At 50.6% G+C, this 23231-nt stretch overlaps 1 protein-coding gene across 8 annotated transcripts in view; it reads right to left on the reverse strand.

The window, feature by feature from the left end:
• Adgrf5 (adhesion G protein-coupled receptor F5) overlaps positions 1-23231 on the reverse strand; it is a 66378-nt gene that overhangs the window by 38214 nt on the left and 4933 nt on the right. Inside the window, exon 1 of one of the 8 annotated variants that reach the window (XM_087184647.1) lies at positions 7612-8035. The exons of 5 other annotated variants lie outside the window; for them this stretch is intronic. The gene's annotated coding sequence lies outside the window, so the exon portion shown is untranslated. Of the gene's footprint in view, positions 1-7611; positions 8036-23231 lie in introns of those variants that run through there. 2 more of the 8 variants (XM_004846403.4, XM_021259703.2) reach the window with 2 other exon arrangements.

Raw genomic sequence — 23231 nt, forward strand, 5'->3', positions numbered from 1 at the left:
AGAGGATCTAGCATGAGATCTAATTAGCAGTGTGATAGAAAATTAACTGAGATGCTTGCTTGAGCCAGAATTTGAACCCAGGAGTCGAATTCCAGAGCCCGGCCTTTCAATCACTGTGCTAAGAAGCCTCCTGGGGCGGCACAAAGCTCACTTGCACATAGCCCTGGCTCTCAGCCCTAGCGCTACAATCAATCAAAATAAAAAGTAAATGAGAACCCACACCAGAGGGACACTGCTGGTCTTAGAGGCTTGCAGAATCACCTGGGGGAGTATTTAATGGAGGAGATCCTGCAGTGTGAGGTGCAGGTAGCTAAAAACAAAAAGGGAGGCCGGAAGCAGTGCAAAGAGGGTTCTGGGTGGAAAGGCCCAGAGGTGGAGAGAAAGCCTGGCAGCTTGGGGAGCTCAGCAGGCAGAGGGGCAGGAGGTGGGAAGGAAGCAGAGAGGCGTCTGGGGTGAGGTGGGCAAAGCTGGCGTGTGTGGGCCTGGGAACTGCAGTCCCTGGGTCTGGTGCAAGGAGGGAGAGGCCTCAACCAAGTCACAGGATCCCAGAAGTAGCGGATCCAGACAAGGGAGACGATCACAAGAGGTCTGGGATGGGACTAGAGAGGCTGAGATGGCCAGAGGAGTCGGGAGCGACTGCACAGCTGGAGGGTCCAGGAGGGTGGGGTCGGCTGTGTCCCGCGATGCCAAGAGAACTCACTGATGAGGGCATCCGGTGGGTGTGGAGGGGTGGACATCACCAGGGAGGGGCCATAGAGCGTTCGGGAGGTGAGGCTTGGATAGGAGAGCACAGGAAACTGGAGACATCAGCCTGCAAGCCCGCCACTCCAGGGGGCTGAGGCAGGAGGATCACAAGTTCCAACCCAGGCTGGGCAACTTAGTGACTTAGTGAGAACCTGACTCAAAATGAAAAATAAAAAAGAGCTGAAGATATTGTTCCAGGTGAAGGTTCTGAGTTCAATCCCCAGTACTGGAAAAGAAAGGAAGGAAGGAAGGAAGGAAGGAAGGAAGGAAGGAAGGAAGGAAGGAAGGAAGGAAGGAAGGAAGGGAAAGGGAGGGGAGAGGAGGGGAGGGAAGGGAAGGGAAGGAAAGGAAGGGAAGGGAAGGGAAGGGAAGGGAAGGGAAGGGAAGGGAAGAAAAATAGTCTGGCTGCACAGTGGCAGAGGGATGGTTCTCCCACAGGTGAGCAGCTTGGATTTTCGTCACGCACACAGGTGATGCTGCATCCACCGTGGTCTCTGCCATGCTAGGACTATTCAGGGAAGCCATGCCTCCCACTGAGCCTTGGTCTACGTTTGGCCAACTGCATATGCTTTGTACCAGCCTTGGGGGTGGCTCCTCACATCCCAAGCCCCACGTTCAAGGGCACAGGTGGCTCTTTCTTAAAACGTGCACTATCAGAATGGTAGCAGGTGGGAGAACAGGCAGAGCGTGCTCATAGACCAGCGTGAAACTCCTCAGAATGGCAGCCTTGGATCATGGTGCCACAACTGAGGAGGAAATCGTTACCCTGCCATGTCTACAAGCCTAGGGCTGCAGGGAGAATAGGATGCTGATAATCTCCCCCTGAGTCACAGAAGTGTGGACAGTGACTGTCTTAGCTACTTTCTTGTTGCTGGGACAAAAAACTGACATCTAGAAATTAGAGAAGGAAAGGATTATTTTAGCTCACAGTTTGTAGAGGTTTCAGTCCACAGTTGGCTGATTCCGGGGCAGGGTGGCACGGCAGAGGGGCATGGCAGAGAAGCTGCTCATGGTATGGCAGTAGGAAGCAGACCAGGGCCAAGGGAAGAGGGAGGATGTATACATACACCTTCCAGGCCACGCCCACTGTGACCCACCTCTTCTCACAGGCCACACCTCCCAACATCACACCCAGCTATCACACACCCAAGATCCTCTATCACACTCACATGGTCTAGTACCACACACTCAGATCTACTACCACACACCCATGATCCCCTATTACACTCACAGAATCTGCTACCACACACCCATGATCCAGTCACTCCCCAAAGCCCCACCTATGAGCACAGGGGGGATCTAGATGTCAGCCATGACAGTGATCTCATGTGTGACCTGCCGAGCCTGCCTTCAACAGGTCTATGCAGCTCTGAGGTGGTAAGACTTATCTCCACTGACCTTATTTAATACATGGCTCATCCCTAGCACACGATGAAACATGAAATAAATATTTATTGAACACAAACACAATACCAACCAAAGAACTGTACTGAAGGTTTCTGTTTTCTATTTAATTTTCCTTTGCCTTGAACAAGGACCCATGGCCACATTGTGTCGGCAGAGTCCTATCAGATTACCGAACAGCATTTGTTTGTACACAATGGAATTGAGTTTTCCAAAACACACCGCCCATGTGAGCAGAGCTGATAACCTTTTCTCCTTGCTCTCTGGTGTAAATCACTGGGGATCTGAACCTTTAAACCAGAGATCAGCATCTTCATGGAAACATCCAGTTCCTGGCTCTGCCCTTATCTCATCTTTCTCGGGCTCTGATTTATCATGCAGAGGGTTTCCCTGCAGCCAAGGCAAACAGAGTCCAGCCTGCATTCCAGCAGCAGAGGGACAGATGGAGGAGGGCATTCCTGAGCTTGGCTGCAGGCCTGGATGGAGAGTCAGGGCCTGGGAGTGGGTGCAGCTTTATGATGCTGTGGAACAGCCAGCCACTGACCCATCTGGCCAGCTTCCGGCCCCGGCACAAGAGAAGGCCTGGTGTCTCCTTGGCAAGTTCACTGCTGGACAGTGGGGATGCCTGGGGAGCCCTGGAGGGGCTGGGGAATTGAGCAGAGGTGCAGGGGGGCACCCTGGGGACTTGTGGCCAACGTTATTTACCATGTGGTGTAAACTATTCCGACATCTGCACCTTGTGAAGGGACCTCTTTGGCTTCTATGGCTCCTCCTTTTATAGCCCTCCTGCTCTTTGTCCCCAAGACCTGGCACTGGTGTCCAAGACTGGGACTGTGCTTCTCTTCGTTTTATTTCTCCCGTACAGGATGGTGTTCCACTTTGACAATAAACCTGTGCTACTCTGGATGATGAAATAAATGTAGCTCTTCAGAATCACAGTGCCCTCAGAAGCTTGCTCTCCCAAGGTGTCTGATTCGGCAGTCTGATCTCAGCCACTGGGAAAGTGTTTGTCGCAGGCCTGTGACTTGGCCTCTACTCCACCAGGGTTGGTTCTCCTGCTGCACCTCCCTTACCCCAGTGCCCCATCCTGCTCCAGGGCACCCCCTTTCCTTCCCTGCTCCTCTCTCCGCTCAGTTCCTGCTTCTCTGTACCTCTGTCGGCTCCTCTTACATCCACACATCATGACCCCTGCCAAAGACCTCCCCTTGGTGCTTGGCTTCTCTCCCTGATCCCTCTTTCTCTAGAGAGTGTATTCATGTCCATAGTTTTAATTATCCACTTACGAGACTCCTAAAACTTTATTTCTATCCGGCCCTTGCTAAGTATCACGTGCCCACCTCCAGCTGCGCTATCTCCATGGTGTCTAAATTCAGCTCACCTAGGACAAAGCACGTCTTCTTGCCACGACTGTCTCGAGCCCATCTCTTCCCTCTGACCCCCAGGCTCACAGCTCTGCCCGGTTCCTGGACACAAGTCCTCTTACCGACCCCCAGCTGACACCCCTGAGCCCTTGTCCCCTTCCTGGCTGCCACACAGAACAGCAGTGATCCCCCGCACCCGGACAGGCGTGGTCATCCTGAGCTTGGCTCCCTGCTTTTTTCCCTCGTCAGTGTCTCACACAAAACTGCTGTTGAGCTCACCTGGAGCACTGTTCTCCTAGGTGACCACCACCTCTGACTCATGCATCTTAAATTCTGTCATTTCCAAGATGCCCAGGCTGATCCCCCTGCAACCTCATTGCCATCTTCTGAGGCAGAGCCAGCTCCGCCACACGTTTCTCCAGCAGCACTAGATATAGAACAGCTGACCCGCCCACAGGCTTTTGATTGTGTCTTCTTTTGCAAAACACATCACAAACATTAATCATAAATACTGGTTACACTGATGGGCACCTCTCAGCTTCCTCTCAGACTCTTGGGGACCAAAATGCTCTATTCTTCCTTTCTGGGCTTCCTTCAGCGTTTCTAGCCTTGTTCGTTCAGTTAATAACACAGTTACTGTGATTCATCAAGTGCTTTCTACCTGCCAGCTACTCAGGTAAGCACTCCATGTGCACTAGGCTCACTAAGTACTTACAGTCCTACTGAGAAAACCCATCACTTTGCATGTTTCACAGGTGAGGACTTGGAGGCTGGGGCGGCTTAGGTAACACGGCCCAGGTCACACAGCAGGTAGCTACCAAAGTCTACACGCCCGACCTTCACAGCACACTGAGTCTGTGGTCCCTCCCAGAGAGTCACCTTTCTCTGAAGTACACCGTGCTTCTCAGCCTCCCCTCTCAGGCCCTGCTGACTGGCTGTGGGTCTTGCAACCCAGCTTAGTAACAGGTGTGTGGACCCTCCTGACTCCGGGATTCACTAACCTCTCGCCTTGGGCCACTAGCGTCATCTTTGTGAATTAGGCATTGCAATGGTTGCACCTGAGATACGGGGTGACTGGATTAACGAAAGCATTAGCCATCTTTATAAAGTACTGAGTACGGGGCTGGACACAGAGCAGGCACTTGAGAAATAGTGTCTGTCCTCAGTGCCTGTACCTTGCCTCCTATTAAGGTCTTGGGTAATACAGGAGTAGGTTCCCTGCCTTTGGGATTTCAAGCAGCCAGCAAGCCTCCCTGACACCAGGGACCCCATGGGCTGTGGTTTCTTTCCACTTTTGCGATCATCTTTTAGCAAGCAGGCAAATTCCAGTTCCTTTAACTATCACAACTAGAGTCAGATGCTGAGAATGCGCTTGCCAAGCGCTAAGAACTCAGGATCCATTGCGCACCCTGAGCCAATGCTTATGTTTCACGTAGGAGCCTCATTGGAGCACCTGCTCTGTGCCCACAGAACTCACAGGTTCTGGGGAAACCGAGGCCAGCACGGGAGAGCTCACCCCATACCCTCCAAAAGAGGCAAGCCTTTGGAAAATTTTCCCAGTGCTCTTGGAAATGGCATTAGGGGCACATTTTATGACGAGAAAGCAGCCTTGATTTATTGTCCATTCAGAAAGCGGCAGATGGTGCACAGAGTGGTGAGTCGTCCTTCCTTTCCTTCATCTTAGGATTAGAAGACAACACAGGCTCAGCAAAATGTATGAGCCCCATGGCTTCTCGTCCTGTTTACCTAGGACATTTTATCTGATGCTGTAAAGTCTGCGAGTGGAGGGAGCTAACATAGCCAGTGAGGGTGAGGGGTGGGGTGCTGTCTAGTTCACCCTGGAAAGGCAGTGCCTTCATGCGGGACGGCTCGCAGCCCTGCCACCTCTCTCCCTAGCTCAGAAGCATGAGCAGGCATCGCTTCTCAATCTAGCCTCTCCGTCTCCTTCACCAGGAGTCCTCGTTAATGGGATCACTACTGTGCCAAGCCCCTTCCTCAGAGACCCCGATTCAGTTGTTCTGGCAAAGCCACTGGATGTTGCTTCCTTTTTGTGATGCTCTGGGGGCAAGAGATGTGGACTCCAGGCTCCTGAGTCTGAAAACATCCATGCCAGGCAAGAGCTTGGTATAGCATCAAGACCCAGAAGTATCCACCACCCTGAAGAGCTGACAATATGACAGTCACATCAGTTCTCTAGTCTGCATCACTTTGATTCTCACATTCCTGACCAAGAATGAGACGGAAAAAGCAGTGATCTGAATGTCACTTCTCAATGCCCAATAAGATTCAATATGAAGGTAGGCAAAGGAACCTGCCCCTGCCCCTCTCACTTGTGTGTCCCGTACAGTGGGAAGGAGAGGGCTGACTGCTTCACCTGCAGCACAGTGGAAGAGAGGGGATGGGAGTCTTCCCAGAGCTAGAAAGCCTCATATAAACACAGGAGACTGAAGTTACTTTGCAGGAGGCTGGGCAGCCTCACCAGCCAGATTGTGCAGTGCTCTGGGTGCTACTTCTGACTGCTCTGGAATTCCTGAGCACCACGTGGGATGGCATGTGACACTGCTATGTCATCACTGCTCAGGAAGGGCAGCGAACGTCGGGTCCAGGGTCTCGGTGGTGCACAGGGCGGTATGGGAAGTGATTAATCTGCTTAGCCACTTAGCTGAGGACCTGCAGGAAAGACAAAGGCAGGCAAAGTGTAGCAAGCTGTTTGCTGCAAATACCATGCAGCAGAGGGAGCGAGGAGCTGGCTAGTGCGGAGGAGAGAAAGCTTGCAGGGGGCAAGAAAACACATAGAAGCACTGCAGGCATTTCCAGCGGCTGCTTTGTACCTTCTCCCCAAGGCCTCTCTCTGTGCCCCGTCAACGGGTTCATGTGAGTTTTTCTTACTCCCTTGCCTGTCACCGACGTGTGGCGTGAGGGAGGGGCCCCTTTCTCTGGAAGACTCAATCAGATGGAAAACGAATCTCTGTCACCTTCATCCTCTCTTCCCAGGGCCAAACATTTTATCAACTGCTTGATCAGTGGATCAGTCTGCCCATTTCTTTTATGTATTTGTATTTTCTCCCCTTCCATTTCCAGAATAAGGCTACCTTCAGCGACCTTCAAGCCAAAAGCCCAGACTGCTAGTCGGCTTATCTAGGGTTTTACCCTTGGGATGTTGTTAGTACTATTAATTGCCAAAGCCAAAACCAAGGTGAAAATAGTAATAAAAACAGGTAAATGTCTTTCAGACTTCCCTACAGGTTATCATTCTCTCCTCCCCAGAGATCGTTGCTGTTACGACGTCACAGGAATCGTGTTGTGTGCTGAGCCCAGCTTGTCCTGACACCAAGAACGGAAACTAAGCCCTTTAACCGGGACAGCAAGAAATTCACAGGATCATCTTTGGGGAGAGAATGAGTATACTTAGGGCTGTAAGGCATGCAAAGGGTTAAGACGTAGTCTGCTACAGTAAGAATATATTCCTGTATTGCTGCTGTAATTCACAGAATGAAAGTCCCACCGCATAGCATTGATGAAGGAGAAAGAGCGGCAGCAGAGGGTCCTGGCCCGGTTTTCCACAGTGTGGGACGACGCGCTTTCCCCAAGCCACATGCCCACAGTATCGTTTCCTTTCTAGAAGGTTCAAACGGAGCCTGCCCGGCCCTAAACCCCAACCCCCACTGACGGGCTTCCCCGCTGGTCCCAGTCCCCCCCCTCGGCCATGGTGAAAAGTCCCTTGGGTCCATTCCCTGGGCCTGGCCAATGCCACCACCCTGGAGATCTCACCAGGGCTCTGATCCCCAAAGTGTTTTCCGCTCAGGGATGGGAGATTTAATCTTTAAAAAGTCAACAAGTCTCTCCTGCAAAGGAAATCCTGAAGGAGCATGGCGGCTTGTCTGAGCCCCACCCGCCTACACCTCGTCTTCTCCCCGGGCCCAGCTGTGCTCGGGGCACTAAGCCCTTGCCGGCACACTTAGCTCCCAGCGCACACAGCACAGCCAGACACAGGAAAGCAGGCGGAGAGGAAGGTGTCCTGACAGAGTCACCCGAGTGACACAGGTGCCCAGAGCTGTGGCTGCAAAGACAGATGGACCACAGAGGCAGGGAGGTCCCTTACCTGCCAGGCACCACCGTCCCAGGCTGGCTTCTGCTCTGGTCAGATGCCTTCCTCTCCTACAGGGCCATGTGCCCAGCAGCTCCTGGGGACCTCACACTCAGGGCAGGCAGAGCCACGCGGGGTGCATGGCCAGCTCTCAGGCAGACGCGCAGCTCGGCTGATCAGCCTCACTGGGCCCAGTTCCACTGTGCGGAAGCCTCCCAGTGCCGTCCCCAAAGCCTCGCTGCTGTTTTAAAAACAAGAAGTCATTTCCCGGTGTGATTCCTGGTGGTGTGTGCAACTTCCCTCCCGCCCACGGGAAGTCCTTCAGACCCTCTTATCTGGAAAGCTCTCCACCAAATGCACAGACTTGCTTGGCCCATGCCCCTCTTCCCAACTTTCTTTTCTCCAAAGAAAAACAGCAGAAAAGTAAAACCAGTGCAAACTACAAATGCATTAGAACCAAGCAGTGGAGTAGGAAGCGGAGTTTAAACCTTGCCAAGATGACCACCACCTTCGGGTGTGTAAAGAAAGTTAGAGTTACCAAGGGATGAGCACCTTGTCTTTGCAGTGCCAGGAAGTCAGGAAATAAAAGAAACTGCAGAAGATGAGACTGATCCTGGGCTGCCCTTGACATTGCCACCTCAGGGGGACTCTAGTTCCTCTAGGTTTCCAGGAAAACCATGAGCTTTTGTGGATCGAGCTATACATGCAGTGATACACAACACTGATGCTGTAAATAAGCAGACACTGGAAAGGGTCCAGTTGGCAAGCTGCAGTGGGTTTCTGCATTTAAAGGTGAGTTGCAGTCAGAGTTTTTGAGTTAGAAGTAGCCCCTCCCACCCTCATTTTTACAAGGAAGAAGACTGAGGCCCAAGGAAAAATAGTGACCTGGCCACAGTCAGACTATGGGTGAGAAGGATGGATCATCATCTCACTGATCTTGAGCTCATCACTGTGAATTCCTAGAGCTCTGCCCACACCAGGTTGTTCAGTGAGCCTGGCTCAGAGGCCCAGAATCTGCATGGGAAATGAAGGTCCTGGGTAGTCAGATGCAGGCAGCCCCCAAGACTGCACTTAGAGAAAACCTCATAATGCCAGCGTGAGGACTCTGTGTCAGACTGCAAGGATCCAATGGCAGTGCCACTGTGCACGCCACTCGACCTCACTGAAACTCAGTTTTCCTGAAGTGAAAGTGGGATATCAGCCACGTGGGGTTCGTGGGTCTCTCCTACAGCTCGGGGGGAAGCAATCGAGAACTGAGAGCTGCTGTCTGGAGCCCTGGGCTCTACCAATCCTGGGTTCCTCTCTCCCCCTGCCCCATGCTCCCTCACTTTCTCCTCCCTCTTCCCTTCTTGCTGTTCCCTCACCCTGGGGCTCAGCACCAATAGCTCACAGACTGGGGACAAAACTGAAAAGAGATGGGCGCCAGGGGCCCCAGCACACACCCACATGCTCAAGTCCCTTATATAAAGCAGCACAAGAGTTGCATATACCCACCCACATCCAGCCCATACTTCAGATCGCCTAGATTGCTTGCGACAATTAACACGATGCAAATGCTATGCAAATAACTGCTATACTGTACTTTTCGGGGAATGATGACAAGGGAGAAAGTCTGCATATGTTCAGTACAGAGGCAATTATTGCCCCAATATTTTCAGTCCAGGGATGGTTGAATTCATGAAGAGAAAATGCAAGACTACTCAAGGGTTAATGACACAGTATTTGGGTAAGAAGAACATGAACCTCCCAAACCTGTTCTCCCACTGTAAGGTCCGGACTCTCAGGCATGCCCCCAGCTCAAATTGATTTTCTTTTCCTGCAAGAAGGGCCTCGGTCACTTCGAGCTCCTGGACCAGGGCTTCTTTCATGGCGCCCCGGGGGCATCTCGAGGTGGAGCGCAGTTAATCTGTGACATGGGACGTGTGTTGCGCAGTGGCTGTCCCTCTGTGCCCCCAACAAACCATTCCTCTCGCCCACAGCCCTGGCTTGTTGCTAGGAACACTGTGTGCTTGGGGCTCATACTTTACAGTGAAAACAAAGGCAAACAGAACATAGAACCACCAAATGGCCTGGGCTGCAACCCAGAAGTAACCGCTGGTGCGGAGACTGTGCCCGGCCACAGATACCACCGGGATGGACTGTCCAAGATGACACCCCTCTCTCCAATCCTCTAAGGCTGGAGTCAGTGGCAGGCTGAACCCCAACTGTCAACATAGCCAGAATGGCTTCTTCTCTGGGGATATGATAACGAACTCTCCCAGCCTAGGCCACGTATCTCTTTGGTCCCCTCCTGCCAGAGGTGTGTCCCTCTGCAGTCACCTGCACCCAAATGACCAGTGCAATCCCTTGTAGAAATGTCTCGAGGGCAGGTGCTGGTCTGAGTGATTTCATGCCTACTCCTAGCATAGAGTGGCAAGGAGTAGAAGACCAACAAAAGCAAACAAAATTCAACTGCCCCATCTGTCTGGTTCCTCTTCTTTTGATTTATTTTTTAGTACTGCACATGTACAGAGTGTAATATTTACGTCCCTTGTGTGTGTGGGGGGGACAGTGCAAGCACATAATGGAGTTCAAGTGACAGGTCTGTGATAGAGATGCACACTGTGAAGTCACTGGTGCAAGAATTTATACCAAAAGTAGAGAAGGTCACCTGCAGGGTAAGTGTCAGTAAGAGACGAAGCCGAGGACATCGTGATGCTCAGAAGAGCCCCGCACGTCACTGGATCCCAGGTCACATATCACATCTCCAGCTGGGGCTGTTCTGGCCAGTGTCGCCCTCCTGGGCACCAGCTCCCGGGGCCAGAGGCTCTGTGTGACTCACAGAGGGCGTGTGTGAAGAGCAGCACACAGGCACAGGCATTCACAACAGTCACGTCACAGCCCCAGAGCATTATATGCAAAAACGTGCGCAGTGAGTCAGCGCAGACAACCCACGTCTTGGCAGGGCAAGACCTGCTTTTCTTTTTCATCCACAACCAGATGCTGGTAATCCTTTTGACCCAACATGGCTCAGGGTCAGATTCTTTTTAGAATTTCTATATTGAGGCCAGGAAAATTCTTCTCTGGTACTGACCTGTCCTTATGCAAGGAAGGAACCAACAAATAATTAGGCAGCTTTAGAATACACAAATGGTCTTATTCTCATCTACTCTGTGTGTGTGTGTGTGTGTGTGTTTTGGCAGAGTATCCCTCTGCGGATGGAACTGGCCAACCCATCCCAGCCACAGGCTCTGGGGTCGTGTTTACCTGAGTGTCGTCATTCTGAGCACTGATGGGCTGTGTCAGGACAGCTTCTCGGTGTCCCTCATCTCTCCGGTGCTCGTGGGGAGAACTTGAGGTGCGGTGCCCGTCCTTTGAGTCAGCGCCTCACAGTTGCTAACTCCTTTCTACCACTTCTTATGCTTCCGTGGTGGCTCCAGGTTGTACCAGAAATACCAAGCGTTCTCCAAGTGGAGCCCAGTTTTGGATTCTCCTGTCCTCCCTGTCTTCCTGGGGGGCGGGGGGGCCTCTGGGTGTCAGCAACAGCCTCCTCTTGGCCCTTTTTCATCTTTTCCTGGGGTGGAGGGGGTGATGCTACCCTTCAAGGTCCACCCTCTGTTCTCAGGCAGGAGGAAGACCTTGCTGACACCCATGGCCTGACAGCTGCCCCTCCATGCCTTGTAGTGACACATGTGATGTCCGAGCTGCTGACTGACCAAACCTGTCATGGCCTCCCCCACTCCCCAAGTCACGGAGCAGAGTTGGTGTGTGAGTGCCCTGGCCTGGCAGGGAATGCCCACAGAAGGAAGCCACACTTCTTCTCTGTCATCCATGCCCTCAGGTGACCTGCTCTTGTGCCCTCTGACCCTCAGCCTGTATTGTGGGAGCAGGTACCATGCCTACAGGGCCCAGCGAGGCTGAATGGTACACATCTGGATAGAGCCTGAACATCTGGATTGAGCCCGCATGGGGGCATCTCTGCCCAAACTCCACCTTCTGTGTTCTTTTCAGGGCCTCTGCATTTCCCATGACCTCAAAACACAACTTCTCACTGCAGAAATAATTTTCTCTGCAAGGTGACAATGTGACAAGGTACTGAAGAGCCACATTGCCAAAAAAAAAAAAACAAAAAACCCCAAAATAACCACAAAAAAACTCAAAACAGAAATATGAGCTAAGAGTCCCTCGAGCCGGGAGGGATGACGGAGTCAAAGGACAGGTAACGGTGGGGGCGTGGTCGTTTGTGCACCACCTCTTGCTGGGGGGGCGGAAGGTCCCAACACGCATCCAAGTCAGGGCTGGAATTTGAGTTTAGATCCTCTGTTGTCCCACCAGCCCTCACACTGCCACATCCCAAAGGTGCCAACCCTCACACACTTTTCCCCTCCCCAATTTCCTGGAGGGAGAAATGGTTCTATAGCGCTTCCCTGAAAATAAGACCTAGCTGGAAAATAATGGGCCTCAAAAACTAGAGATCAAAAATGCCAGCTCCAATCAGACTATTTATACCTTACCTGCCTTACAGAGTGGCCACCAAGCAAGAGAACACTGATGTGTGTTGCCCACTTCCGCCAAGACCCATCTCCACCAGCCCCAAGGGATGACGACCTGACCTCCTCTCTGGCCTGGACAACCGGTTGGTAAACATGAAAGCGAATTGCCCTGGATCCTGGCCTGTGCTCTTTGAGGTTTGCAGAAGGAGTGAGACACAAAAGGGAAAGCTGTTCATGGTGCTGCTACTGCCTTTGAAATGTCCTGTGTTGTGTAAGTGGCCGCCTTGTTCTAGGACCATTGCCCGGCCCTACACCACTCAAGTAGGAGGGCTCTGGGCTCCTAAGTCAAGTCCATCCCTAATTACACTGCCTTCCAGGTATCAGTCTGCCTCTCAGGACCTCTCAGCTATTCTTGGATCACAAACACAGCTACAGATCAACAGCTACATGATTATTCTGGGGCATGGCCCTTCGTCTTGCCTCATCTGACTTGGAACATGAAGAGAGAGAAAGCCACACATATGTTTTTTGCCTTGTCCTAAATTCCTTAACTTGTTCAATCTTTCATTTGTGTTAAGACCATTAAGATCTGGAGCTTGTGTTTTACACAGAAGTATGTGCTGTGTGTCTTGGTCTGGGATGATTTGTTTGAACTGCCGGGCTCTCACTAAAGATAAGCAAGGTTATGAATAAGGTCTGGTTCTTCAGTCACATCCTATTGTAAACTAGAAATGCTCCCAGATGGTTCCAAGTGCCCGCATTACCTTCCACACCAGGCATCTGTCCTGGGATTATTTATGTGTGCTCACAGGAGCAAAGTTAAGTATAACTCTAGGTTAAAGTCATACACCTTTCTGAGAATCATGCAATGACTTAGAGAGAGAAAATACATTACCTGAATTTACTGATACACATACACGTATGTGTGTATACTTACATTACGTGCACCCTCACACTTCTCTACATTGTGTCTTGGGGGAAGAAGGCAGTAGCTGGCACACATAATTCTGGACTGCAGAAATAGTACGGATCTGTGACACCTAGACTAGATCTTTTAATAACCCTCTATATTCATCACTTTCCTGTCACTGCCCAAAATACTCCACACCCACAACATAAAGGAGTAAAGTGTTAATTTGCTCAAGATTCCGGTCCATGGTTGGCTGGCTCCAAAGCAGTGACATCATGGTGGAAGGGTGTGGCAGAGCAAAGCTGCTTGGTTCATGGTGACCAGGAAGCAGAGTACAAGAAAAGAACCAGAGCAGAAGGGCCAGGGGCCAGATACAGTACCCAAGGGCACACCTCCGAGGTCCACCCAGACACACCTGGAAGTGTGCTGCAACAGTCCGCAGGGCGGATCCCAAAAGGAATCGATCTGAAACTCTACCGTAACTACCACATCCCATCCCTTTTCAACTTGCTACATAAACACATTTCCTCTGATCATACTTAATCTCCAAATAAAGACAGTAGCAAGTTCGCAATTCCACTTAACATACTACACTTAACCTGTGTACAACTGGAAACACAAAAACCCCTTTCTCAAAGTCTCAATAGTTCCAGGTTTAAGGTGCAAAGGTGTAAACCTTTCATTTGAGAAGAGTCCTTGGGACCCCTGATCAAGAAGGGCTGTTTAGGAAATTGGTTCCCCAGGATTCATTTCAGTGTGCTCAGCCATCCAGACACTCAGAGGCTGCATTAGCCATTGTCTGAGGGGGCCTGGAAACTGCTTCTGCTGATAGCAGATGTTGGCATCATCCACATGGTGCTGGTTTATGGGAAGAGTTTATAGATGGCATGTCTATTTCACTCTGGCAGATAACTGGCAGAAATGGCCTCACTCCTGGTACTAATTTTCTGTATTAGTCCCTTTTCTGTAGCTGGGATGCAATTCTTGACAACCACAACTTAAAGGGGGAGGGTTTCAATTTGCTTATGGTTCTAGTCTATGGTTGGCTGGCTTCAGGACAGAGACATTACGGTAGAAAGGCATGACAGAGTAAAGCTGCTTAGTTCATGGCAGCCAGGAGCAGAGCAAGGAAAAAGTGCTAGATTAGAAGGGTCAAGGGACAAGACAGACTCCAAGGCCAGCCTCCCACCCAGGCACACCTAGAAGCCAATCAAATTGAAACTCCACCCTAACCACCACACCACTCCTCCTTTATTTGAAAACACTACTACTAGTAATAATCTTTATTTTTTAACTAATTCTGTATATTTAAAACCATTAAACAAAAAGGAAGACATTTTACTTTAAAAGTTATTGAAATCCAGTAAAGTATTTCAGTGTGAACTAATAATTGTGCCAGCCAAATAAAAACACTACACCTTGAAGTTTTCAGGCTCCAAGTTTTACATTTTAGACTCAAATACTCTATGAGGTGATACAGAATTGCAGAATTAAAGCAACTCTCCCATTTCTTTGTCTTTATAGCCCCTGTGCTGGCATTGCTTATTTTTAATCCACTTTTGAAAATGCAGGAATGTGACATCCCACAGGCAGTAGTGACACTGGACAAACTCAGAAGGCTCTGGACTGTGCGAATTCATTCTCCAACATGTGTAGCTGAATCCTTCTGCATCAGGAGCTCTTATGTAACAGTTTCTAAATTAATTTGTTACTAAAATATGTGATGAAAAGGGGTGAATCAGGAGCTTATGTTATAGAAATTCGCTAGTGTTGGCAGTGACTGTTCAGAATTCAGCCCAGCAGAAAGACAACTTTATCATTGACATTGTCTAGAATTGCCACCAGATGGTGATGACTTTTTGCTGTAGCCTCTTACTCAGCTTCATTATTGATTTTAAGGTCTCTACAGACAGTCTACCACCTCGTGCCTGTACCTGGGAGCCATTTCCCTCTCCACCCTGTGTGTCATGAGCTCTTCACGGTCTTAGAGGTAGTCCATCTCTCTCTAGTGGGACTAGAGAGGAAGGACTCATATAGGGCAAATAGAAGTGGAGAGAAAAAAGCAAGGCTTCATGAGTTCCTCCTTGTCCAGGGGACGCTAACCTTGCTGTTGTCCTTCCCCAAGCCCCCCATCTGCCTCATCTGGAAACACCTCCTGACCCAGGGGAAGGAACACACACACAGATCTCTGCCAGTCTAGTTCCACCCCTCCCCGTAAAACACAAGTGTGGCGTGCAGGGCTGACCTGGGGTCAGAAGGAAGCAGCTCTGGCTCTGCCCGCTCCTGAAGGAAGGAAGCAGGAAGCCTTGCTGGGGGACAAGGGTGAAGCAGGCCCCTGGGACGAGCTGTCCTGTTACCCCCTGACCCTCTCCTGAATCAGGAATGTTAGGAATACGCCCACCAGCTGGAAAGCAGACCCCAGGCGGCACTTTCTGCCCTCCCTGGAACTGAGCCCTCATCCTGTGCAAAGGACAGCCTCTAGGGCACTGCTTGCTGCGGGCTCCTATTGATCCAGCGAGGGAGGAACCCCTGCTGTCCACATCTACAGACTGGAGACTGGTGGAGTTCTGAGCTGCCTCGTGTCCATGGCCTTCTTGCCTAGCTATGGGTTGAAATTCCTGTGGATACCAGCGTGTTGACCTGCAGATGCTCACAGCCTGGGGTCCTGGTTCCTGGTCCATTTGTTGTTAGTAAAATCCACCGGCTCCTACATCTCATGCTCTAGAAATCTGTAAAGCAAGTGTTTCAGTATAGCACATGTGCGATCTTGATGCTAGCTATCTCCTCATTCTTGTCTTCCAGATCCACTTGCATCATGCACAGGGCTGAATCTGATTGAATATGGCAATAGGGACTGTAGGTGGACCAACATCACAGATCCCAGGGAACCTCTCCACCGAGTCACGTATCCCATCACCAAGTCCTTACTGCAGGTCTACACAACAGACCCTGCTCCGGCCCGGGGACAAGCGGTAACTCGGTAACTGTACCAGGAGGGTGCATTCCAACTTGGGGAGTATCTGGCTAGCCTCAGTTTCCCCTCCAAGTCCAACTCCGCCAACCACACAGTATGCAGCCCCTGGTCCTCTTGGGAGGAAGTGGGGAGGAGGGCAAGTGGAGGACCCTAGCAGAGGATTGTGGGCTGGAAGGAAAGGGGGAGGGTGTTTACTTCCTTCCCCTGCAACCAGGCTGAAGTTTGGGCGTAGCTGTGTCTCTTCACCCTCAGCCTCAGGTTCTGGGGGACCCCCTTCACCCACAGCCACAGATCTTGCCAGATTCCTCTGACACCTTTTGCTCCTTTGGGGGCTGCCTATCACCTTCTCCCCAGGGCCCCTTCAGTCTTCATCATCAGCACACTGTCTTACGTCTCATGTGCAAAGCAAGCTCTGAAAACCACCATTCTACAGATCTGGCCTGCAGTAAAATGCTCCCAGGATTCCCGCCCCCCCCCGCCCCCCGCTCCCCAGAACTTGCCCCATTGCTCCATTCTTTCCATTTTCCTGTCTCAAAGCCAAAGCTCCCCAGATGCATTGCTTTCTCTGTGAGGCAATGCCTGTCATCTACCTGCTGGGGTGAGACTCCTGCTCTACCAAGAGACACAGAGAGGCTGTCTGGGGTCATCTGGGATGGGGACAGGTGGGGACACAGCTGGACTGGAACCCAACAGTGTGGAGGGAAGTGGGGCTTCTGGCTGGAGGACTGGGGGCCTTGTGGACAAATGTAGTAAACAAAAAGACAACTAAGTCCGTGCATTTGGACTACTTTAACTATAATAAAATCCCTTTGCGAATATTAAACAAATGGGGGGAAAGAGCAAGTTAGTAAAAGTGTATTGTTTCTTGGGCTCGATGAAAGTAGTTTTTCATTTATTTCCTTTCTGTGTAATCACTGTTAATTTCAACTATTTTTAGCAACTTCCCCTTAAGCTCATTGTTTTAAAACTCAAAAGTGACTTTCAGTAAGGGTTGCATTTTGTTGGTGAGGATATGGAATAGGAGCCTCCAACTAATTAATTTTACTGGGGCAATAATGGTGAGAGATTGTGTAGTCCTACAAAAGCTTCAAGCATACACCTAGCTCCCTTCTCCCATACGAAACAGGATGGAAATGGAATCTGCTTTGGACAGACCTTCTGGGCGGTGTTTGGATTTTAGCACTCTACCGTTGAGACTGCAGGGCTGGCAAGCGAGTGGCCCAGGGCCCTGTTTTCTTGTGATTTGGCCCCCTTTCCACTCCTATGAGCCTCACGCTGACTCATCACTTGCTTGTGTTAAAAATTATTAATTCCGCTACTTGCTATTTTTCACATTAGGCCTTTTCTTCTAAATCTTGAGTGTGAAAACTTTAGTGGGTGACCATGCCACTGGAGAAGACAGTTGCTTGTGGGGGGATTTGTGTTTGTTATACAGAGACAAAAAGAAACACCTGGGACCTCTCTTTCCCTGTCATCTACCCTCTGAGTCCTCTCTGACTGGAGATACTTTGGATTTCTCAGGCTCTTCCTGTCTTATCTCTCAAGGAGGAAATAACAACCCTCAGGATATATTTTGGTCTTTACAGGCTGAGCACCCTCAGAGACACGATCTCCCTTTTCCTGCAGACTCACATTCGCCCTGCTCTAGAATGTGGAGAAGCTGTGCACACGCCGCAGCCCCATGCCCTCCAAGGGTAAGCACTCCACTGGAGTGTTTGTTCTGGGCAAAAAGCAACTTCCTGCTTTGCAAATAGAAGTTTCAAAGCACTGATTTTAAAATTCCAGAGAACCCTAATGATCACCTTATTGTGACCCTCGAAGACTCGAACCAGAACCAGCAGGGATGCTTGACTTGGATTTCCTTAAACGATAGACATGTTTGAAAGTAAGACAGGTGCAGAGAGCAAGGAAGAGAAGAGATTCAGTGACTTCCATCCTGGAATGCTTCCTGATTTAGTACGCCCTCAGAACACCCCACGTTCTGGCTTCATAGTACGTAGTATGGCGCCACGAGTGTCATGAGCACTGTCAGGGAACTGGGGAGCAGTGTGAACTCCAGAACCTACCCTAAGGCCCAGAATCTAAACCTGCAGGCCCGGGGCCCAGGAGCCAGAGTTTGAACACAGACTGTCCAAGTGCTCCTCCTGAATGTGAAATTCATTAACCACCCAGTATGTTACGATCATTGTTTATCCTGGTGGTTCTCAAAAAAAAAATACTGATGCCTGGTCTGAAGGCTGAGGGCAGCTGAGTCAGAACCTCTGGATGCATCTGGAATAAGCAACATGGGCTGGGAGAGGCACAGTTGGGTTGGTCCAGGGCGCACCCAAAAGAAGACACAATTCTTTCCAGCCAACAGCCCTTGGCATTAGAGCTTCTGCCTCCACACCCAGCCCTGCAACTCCTGCTCCTTTCTTTCTTCTCCCATCTTTATTGAAACACAACTGACAGATGCATTAGTGATGATCTGACTGATGTGTTTGCTGCTTGTGAAGTGACTACTACAATCAACCTCAGTCCTTGCTCATTCTTCCACCTCTTCCTGCAGCTGCCTGCTTCTGCGGGCTCCTCCACTTCACTGCCCTTCATAGCCCAGTTTAACGTCAGCCCTGCGAGGAGCCTCTGGCTCTGTCTGGAGGGTGCACAGCTTCCCGATCCCCACCTTCAGAGCTCCTCTATCGTCCTGTGACTGCGCTACCCCCACAGGCCCTCCTTTGTCACCTGCTGTGGGCTCAGCTCCTGCTCCATGCTGCTGCATGATCAGTGCTTGATCAGCGATCATATGCATGAATCCAGGAGGTGGCACATTGCTAGAGGAGCCAGGAGAGGTGAGAGCCGAACTGCTCGAGTCAGAGTCCTGGCTCCACCGTGTAGTAGCTGTGAGAATCTCGGCAAGTTATTTAACCTCTCTCTTCTCCAGTTTTCTCTTCTGTAAAATAGAGATAGGGGTGCAATGATCTCATATGAAATGACATAATCTGTATCAAGTGCCCTCCTCAGTTCTTACTACGATAATGCCTGTGCTCTGTGATGTGAAGTTGCAGAGACATTGAGAACGAACCCACCTCAGTGCCTGCCAAGGGTGGTGCAGGAGGGCAGGGTTTCCCTCCAGATGCATGGTCCAGATGTAGGCCATCAACTCAGTGGGAAGAACGTGCTCAGGAAGATAGCCCTGGCTTTCACCCTCCTGGAGGAGCATGGCTGGTGTCGCTTCTGCCATAGGTGAACACTTTTCTCAACAGGACTCTGAGTATTTTCTAAGTTCTGTTTCTTAGGCACAACTCCATGTGTGCCAGATGTCAGAAGTGCCATCCAGGACACTGTTGGAAACCTGGGTTCTGCAGCCCTCTCCCCTTCCTGCCCTGCCCTGCTTTCCTGCACACAGCTGGGGCCTGGGAGTCTGCATCTGGCTGTCACTGCTACCATTCAGCTCCTCCAGTTGCCAGGTCACACTGGACAACCGTGCTTTGCGTCTCTAGTACCTTAAGTGTCCTGGTTCTCCTGGGCTAAGATAACTACAGGCATTAGTACAAAAACCCAAAGCACAGATCTGAAAAAGATTAGGTTTTCCAAAACAAAAAGTGGTGCACATACTTTCCCAGATAGCCCCACAGTGGGTGAAGATCCCATCTGCCACCCAGAACTGGGGTTACCTCTATCCTCAAGACCTGTCCCTGCCTGCCGTATTGCTGGGGGACAGGAAGCTAGGTGGACTCTACTGCCCCCCTGTTCAGGGTCATTCTCCATGGTCACCAAGTTCTCTTTCAGACTCCTCAGCAAATCAGCCCCACGCTTTGACAGAAAAATGGACAAATGTGAAAAAAATCTACTCGATACCCCCCCCATCCACCACGAAGCAATGGCCTCGCCCTCATCTTGGACCATGACCCTGAGGCAGCACTGTCAGAAGGTGAATACACCATTGCTCTTGTCTCCTTCAAAAAATTCTCCTAGAGTGCCAATTAAATGCAGCGTGAAGTGCAGGTTCTCTTTCATTTTTGCTTTTATGCAAGAGTTGAAAATTCAGACGGGAACGGTTCAGAATTGTGATTTCTGAATTGAAGAAAAGGTGAAAATTTGTTTGTAGTCTTAGTGGAATAGTTTAAAAAATTTTTAAGTGATATTAAAATTAAAACTTGCCAACCCATCCATCCATCTGTCCATCTATCCATGCATCCACCGGGAAACAGGACAAGATAAGTCACTGGTGAAGTGATGCTTTTGCATTCCTAACACTTTATCAAACACTTATTGAAACCACAGTGTCAGGTTCTGTGCCCAGGGCCAAAAACATAAAGGTGACTGGAGGCGTCCTGTGGCTGAGGACAGCAGCCCACGTGAGCACCACCCGGAGCCTCGAGTCAGGTCCTAGGGACCTGCACAACAGGGCTGCTCTGCCTGGGGTGGGAGGGCAGAGAAGGAAGCTGTCTGGTGACAGGTAGAATTGGCTGTGGACAACGGTAGCTGGCTCGACAGAGGAGCAAGAAGGAAGGTTCCAGACTGGGATGAACATCAGCAGGGTGTGGAGGACAGAGAAGAAAAGTCGTCCCCGGTCGTGGCCATTGGGAAGTTGAGGCAGCAGCAGAGGGAAAGGGACCCCCATGGTAAAATGAGACATCATGGCTAGGGAAGGCCAAGGAAAGCCCGATGTCTTCTGTATCTGAGACAGGAACGAGACCAGAGGTCACGGTCAGCAGCGTCAAAGGCCGTGACGACGGTGCAATGAGAGCCACAGGGAAGCTCAGCAGGGCGTCACAGAGGCATCCTGGAGGAGGGGACATGGGGCAGGGTAGATGGCTTGATGGCAAGAAGACAGGGACATCCATGCACCTCTCAAGAACTCTCTGGTGAAGGAAGGGAAGGGGATAACAGAGCAGCAGGAGGAGCAGGTAGCGGTCAGAGCTGCTGAGCTGCTGTCTCCAGAAGTGAAGCACTTAAAGCACCGTTAAATGACAGCTGGCCGGCTCCGGTATCTCCTTGGGGGGCACAAGACGTTGTTCAGGTTGAGACCGGCGTGGAGCTGGTGGGGAGCAGGCAAAGGGAGTCCTTCCCCACAGACAGCAAATCACCTCTGAGAGTAGGCTGTGCGCATGTGTGTGCTTGTGTGTGTGCATACGTGTGTACACATGTATGTGCATGTGAGCACTCACTGCACTGGTGCCTGGGCTCTGAGGACAGTGAAGCCACCATGGAAATGTCTCTGAGGTCATGGGAGAGTCCTCTGGCTGTATGAGTGCTCGTGACCACCTTCTCATCTTTCCTGTCCTGAGCTTATATGATTACTTGCTCCTTTGCTCCCTCACAAAGCCCTAAAGTGTGTGAGAGACACATGTGCATGCCTGCATCACATGCTCCGGAATTTCCTGCAGACAGAAATTCTGCCTTCTCTTGGTGCTTAGGAGTTCCACCTGTCAGGTACACTCAATAACTAATTCTTGGTTGACTGAAAGATCTTTCAACTCCTCTCAGCCCTGTTTGAGCCAATAAGCAAACCCTAAGGATGAAAAGCAGCTATGACTCTAGAAGGCCCTGGCTGGTGCTCAGGATTTTCCCTAGGAACACACACGATGTAGAGAAAGCCGTTCCCTCTGGTGTGACCAATGATGAGTGCGCGTTGTAACACTGAGTGGAAAGCTTTGCAAATGAAATTGTTTATACTTTAGTACCTACACCCCCTCCACCATTAGGAATACACACACACACACACACACGTCCCTGCACACCCACAGTGCACACACACACAACTCAAGTCCAAATGTCTTTGCTTCCTAGGTGGCTGGCAGCGATTGTCCTGTGGCGTGGAGACACTGTGGGCAGGAAGAAGGGTTAGGTAAGGATCTCGAGCACTACTTCAGCTTGTTCTTTGAGGAACAACAAAGAAAGGAAACACAGCCTCTGTGGAAGGAAATTCCCAGGCCTGGCGGTGGACATTAGCAACCTGGCCCATGAACCCCTGAGGGGTGTCTGATAATAAACACTTGCAAACAAAACAATCCATAAAAGCATTTTTGTGGACATTCTCACATTCTCACCAATGGGCTGGAAAATGATTTCCTGCATCTGGGGCCTGGAGAGGCCCGGGCATCCACCTGCTGGCAGAGCCGTAGGATCCTGGCCCCACCCTGCCTGGTGTTGTTACGTGCAGGGCCTCTTTCTCCCGGACGGGGCAGTGTGCACCACCTTGTGGACCTGAGACCCTTGACGTAACCCTGAGCCTGGTGACCCTGAGTAATGACGCAGCGACCTTGCCCAGGAGGGAAGGATTTGACATAAGCACAGCCCCTCCCCCCGCAACCATGGGACAAAGTGCATGCCTTCCTGAGAGTGGCTACAAACAAACTGGAAACGTAAAGTAAATCTCGTCACAATAATCTCACGTAAGAGCTTAAAACATATTAGAACCAAATTGCAACATCTTAATCCAAAATCTGGTTTAGGTCTGATTATTTGTATCATTGTATCTTATTTACTCCCAAAATAGTAAAACAAGAGATCTACTGAATCTACTTTGTAGATGAATAAATCAAAGGTCAGTAGCCAGCCTGGGGTAATAGCAAAACTGTGGATGATTTGGGGATCAGATGCTTGCTCTCACACCGGGTGTGTGCGTGTGCTTCTGTGCTTTCTTTTAAAAGCTAACCAATACTTAAAACCTTTACCCTGCATTCACTGCAATCCATCTCAGACTCCTCAAGTGGCTTCCTGTGTACAACAGAATCCGTGTCACAGCTTGAGCAAGGGTCTGAGCCTCTGCTACACGGAAAGGGGAGCCTTTATTTCTGAACTGCATCTCAGGTTCATCATGGGCATCTGCCCAGTGTGGCGGGGAACCTCCCTCCTTGACCCCAGCCCTCAGGACCACGGCAGGAGGGCTGACAGGTTCCAGATTTCATCTGGGCGGGGCGCAGCCATCTCCAGCAGGGCCTCCCTGAGTCCTTTGTGCTACAACAATGGGCGGAAGCGCAGCCTTGTTAGAGGAAATTCCCAGGGTCGCTCTGGACATTAGACAGCTGTTCTGCTATGCCGGGCTGGTCGAGGCGCATCTAAAAATAAGCACTCTGGGCTGCAAGGGCTTCTCTGATTTTGCCCTGTGCAGTTGAGTATATTTCAAAAGGATTTTTTTGCATTGTTGTTTTTGAGAAAGCAAGCCTAGGTAAGCCTGGAGAATAAAACATTCCATGATATGCTGAAAGGGTACTGCTTCTAGCCCAACATCTCACAGCGAGGTGGAAGGAAGAAAGCTATGCTGGAAAAATGCCCATTGTCTGCAGAAGAGAAG

This window comes from Heterocephalus glaber, unplaced genomic scaffold (assembly GCF_053883595.1).
Source record: "Heterocephalus glaber isolate CG9 unplaced genomic scaffold, H.glaber_assembly_v1.0 deba00001497, whole genome shotgun sequence".
NCBI lineage: Eukaryota > Metazoa > Chordata > Mammalia > Rodentia > Bathyergidae > Heterocephalus > Heterocephalus glaber.